Consider the following 5,000-nt stretch of genomic DNA (forward strand, 5'->3'; position numbering starts at 1 on the left):
AATGTTGTAAGGCAGGGTTCTCTAAGTACGGGTTCAGAGGGATGCCACATAATAACAATAAAATAACTATCTATTTATATATATATATATATATATATATATATATATATATATATATGTGTGTGTGTGTGTGTGTGTGTGTGTGTGTGTGTGTGTGTGTGTGTGTGTGTGTGTGTGCGCGTGTGTGTGCGCGCGCGCGCGCGCGCGCGCGCGTGTGTGTGTGTGTGTGTGTGTGTGTGTGTGTGTGTGTGTGTGTGCGTGTGTGTGTGTGTGTGTGTGTGTGTGTGTGTGTGTGTGTGTGTGTGTGTGTGTGTGTGTGTGTGTGTGTGTGTGTGCATGTGTGATATGAAATGTTATCGGGTACGACAGAATATACATATCGGGTCGTGAAGGTAATGTACAAAATCAGTCTGGATGGTGATGAAAAAAACTCGAAGAACCTTGTTGTAGGTAGTATGCAGGTGGATGGGTGATGTAGATAAGGAAGGCAAAGGTAATTTGAATATTGTTCGTAGTTATGTGTGTCAATAGCAGCCTGTTTGCCCTCTCTCTCTCTCTCTCTCTCTCTCTCTCTCTCTCTCTCTCTCTCTCTCTCTCTCTCTCTCTCTCTCTCTCTCTCTCTCTCTCTCTCTCTCTCTCTCTCTCTCTCTCTCTCTCTCTCTTAGTAGTACTGATGTAATAAAGACTTTTGAAGGTTAAGTATATAATCGTGTTCAGTAAAGGTGTTCAGAAGATTATTCATGAATAAAGAAAATGAAAACTATTATACATACAACCCCGCCCCCTCTACTTTTAAATGTTCTGAATATGGCATTTTTATTTGTGCCATTTATTTTAGGTATTTCAGCTTGTTTTCTTCTTCTCTTCCTCCTTCCCCTTCTTCTTCTACAACTACTTCATCACCTTCTTCTTCTACTTCTACTTTTTCTTCTTCTTCTTCTTCTTCTTCTTCTTCTTCTTCGACTTCATCTTCTTCTTCTTCTTCCGCCTCTTTTTTTTCTCTCTCTCTTTTCTCTTTTTCTTCTCCTCCGTTTTCTTTTCCCTTTCTTGTTCTTCTTCTTCTATCGAGACGAAGTTACACTTAGGTTGATGAAGTTTGTCTGGATAACATTGATCTGATTTAACTAATTATCATCATCAATTCTCAGATTAATTATTACCACTAATCTATCAAGTGTCGGTTGATTCCTTATCATCACCAACCTGTCAATAATCAAATGTTCCTCACCACCACCTTATTAATAATCATATAATCATTACCAAACTGTCAGCTTGTCGAGGCGGGGCTGGCACGTGTATATTCGTCTCGATGATTTTTTTTAAGACTAATATTACGTTGAGTATTTCTGAAACTCTGTCGATTTTCCCTTTTTTTTTTTTTTGTTTTCTTGTCTGATGTTTAATCAAGATTTCAAATAATTTAGAATGGGGTTAATCCCCTAATTATCCAACTTAATCCTACGTTATTAAGTTTATTCTGCTTCTGATTAAAGGGCCAAGCCTTTTTTTTATGTGTTGAGGGAACGAGGATTGCAAATGTATTTTATAAGTTTTAATTTTTGGATTACGAAACTTTCAAGAGAAGGCATATACTCTCTGAGCAAACCAGGCAATGTCCTTGTTTTGAAATAACTTCCATATAATCTAAAACCACTATTATATAAAGGGGAGCATGTTGCATTTATACGACACATATGGATATAACACAACGAGGTTTCGCACATAGAATACGTACATAGAAAAATAAGATAAAAAAATACTTCCGTACTGCACTAGCCGGTAAACCACCAAGTGTTACAGATATGTATCATAGAAGTATGTTTTTAGTAGATGATGATTATAATAGTAATATTTATTATACGAGTTACAATAAAGTTTGAACACACCCTTTCCTGCTTTGGGGTAAAGATTACTAGAATAACATTTATCCTATTTTAAGTGATTTTATACGATATACCAACTTTTACTATATTTTTCTCCCGTTAGAAGTTCACATTACAGTAAATGTTCAGATAATATTTTTCGGTTCTTAAACAAATTATACACCAACGATAGGTTACGGGGTCCCCTGCACATTAAGAAAAAGTAACGCTTGTTATAAAGGCTGATAACCAAATATTGCGTATGCGTAAATGTATTATCAGAATGCGTCCGGATTAGCGATCATGGTTCTGTTATTCGATCTAATATCAGTCCAGCAAGCACGCAGTATATATCACATTTATCAGAAGTAGGAAATGGACCAACGGCCAACTTTCCGTGTATAGAAACAACACATTTTCACCGTATCATAACATCCCTGTCGCTTGTGTATTTAATGTCTCTCATCACTTTCTGTCTCGTTTATGGGCCTCCATTTTTTTCTGATTTTAGATTTTAGAGTATTGTACTATCAAATAATTCGAGCCATGTAATTAGGGTTAATTAGCTCATTAGTATTTATCAATATGCTCTACAAGCTAGATTGTGTGCACTAAATATATTCGCATGCAAGACTGTTTTATTTCGTACCTTTGGCCATGATAAATTACCCTGCAGTTCTAATTATGCAATTGAAAAAGATTTGTTTTACTTTGTGTCGCATATTTTAACAACGATAACGAACACACATATATGTGTGTTATGTACATATGTATGATGTATGTATACACACACATATACACTGTTTTCTATTTAGTTACACACACACACACACACACACACACACACACACACACACACACACACACACACACATATATATATATATATATATATATATATATATATATATATATATATATATATATATATATATATATATATATATGTATATATATATATATATATATATATATATATATATATATATACATATATAATATATATATGTGTGTGTGTGTGTTAGAATACCTACTCATATATATCTGTGCGTGTATATACACACACACACACACACACACACACACACACACACACACACACACACACACACACACACACACACACAAACACACACACACACACATACACACACACACACACACAAACACACACACCACACATACACACACACACACACACACACACACACAAACACACACACACACACATACACACACACACACACACACACACGGAGATTTTAATGCCAAAATAGGTTTAAAAAAAAAGGTAAAAAGACAAAAGGAGAAACCGTAGTGGGGAATCGCGGAATAAGCACTAGGAATGAAAGGGGAAAAATGCTAATTGATTTGGCGGAGGCTCAATCACTCAATATCATGAATTTATTCTTCGAAAAACGACTAGAGCGGAAGTGGACATGGAAGTCGCCATCTGACATCAGAAACGTAATTGATTTCATAATTTCAAATAGGCGCGATATAGTAAAAATGTGGAAGTTATTAATAAAGTAAATGTTGGCAGCGACCATAGAACGGTCAGAGGCCAAGTTAAATTACACTTCAGAAGGGAAAGGAATAAACTCATACGAAAACCGCAGCCAAATTTGGCTAACTTGAAGACCAGAGCGACAGAATTTAACCTTAACATCCAAAACAGATATTCACTTCTCAGCGACGAAGATCTCAACATTGCCAAATCAATAAACAGTTCAATGACATAATAAAGGAAGCTGCACTTGAAATAGGCGGTAAGAACGTCAGACAAAGCTCCAGCAAGCTCTCGGTAGCAACGAAACAACTTATATAAAAACGTAGGGTCATGAAAGTATCGTCAAACAGGGACAAAACAGAGTTAGCTAAACTAACAAAGACTATAAATAAAAAGAAGAGAGATGATCACGAGTAAATGAAATAAACTGAATAAATGAAACAGTAATCTCAGGTACCAGCATGAAAACAACTAAACAGCTAAATCAAATGCATGCAATAAAGAAACCAGACGGAGAAGTGATATATAGTAAAAATGAAATCATAAGAGTAGTGGAAGACTTTTACATATATTTATACAACTCAAATGAACAGCCACGGATAGAAGCGAACGCGGTAACTAGAGACTTAACATCACAGCAGAAGAAATAAAAAGAGAGGAAAACACCAGGTTAAGATGGAATTAGTATAGACCTTATAATAGATGCAGGAGAAATTGCATCAGTGAAACCAGCCAATCTTTTTAACAAATGCCTTCTCAACGGAAAAAACTCCGGAAGCCTGGAAAATTGCAACAATATTTTGATACATAAAAGGAGGATAGAATGGATCTAAAAAACTACAGACCTATAAGCCTCCTTTCAGTTACTTACAAACTGTTCACAAAAGTCATCACATCTCGCATCTCTGACAGTCTGGATTCTAACCAGCCTAGAGAACAGGCAGGCTTCCGCAGTGGATTCTCAACAACAGACCACATGCACACGCTCGACCAAATAAGAGAAAAAATAAAAAAATATTTGACTGTACAAATACCAACAGTACTAGAAGCTACTCGAAGACATAGAGTAGAGGGGGTATATTGTAAACTACTGAAAGATATATATACGAAGATGGGGAAGCAACCATCAAGCTCCACACGGGAAACCGATAGAATACCAATTGAAAAGGGTGTTAGACAGGGCGATACCATCTCACCAAAACTGTTTATAGCTTGTCTTGAGGAAATATTCAAGAAGCTAGAATGGAACGGTAAGGGTATTCAAATAGAAGACAAATACCTAACAATCTAAGATGATATTGTTCTTTTCAGTGAATCTGTAAATGAAATGCAGCAACTATTATATGAGTTTGTGTGTGTGTGTATGTATATATATATATATATATATATATATATATATATATATATATATATATATATATATATATATATAGTATATATATATATCTACATCATCATCATCATTTAACGGTAGGTTCATGTCTGAGCCGCCGTGGTCACAGCATGATACTTAATTGCAGTTTTCACGTTGTGATGCTCTTGAAGTGAGTACGTGGTAGGGTCCCCAGTTCCTTTCCACGGAGAGTGCCGGTGTTACTTTTAGGTAAACATTCTCTCTTATTTATCCG

Source organism: Penaeus monodon, chromosome 10 (assembly GCF_015228065.2).
Source record: "Penaeus monodon isolate SGIC_2016 chromosome 10, NSTDA_Pmon_1, whole genome shotgun sequence".
NCBI lineage: Eukaryota > Metazoa > Arthropoda > Malacostraca > Decapoda > Penaeidae > Penaeus > Penaeus monodon.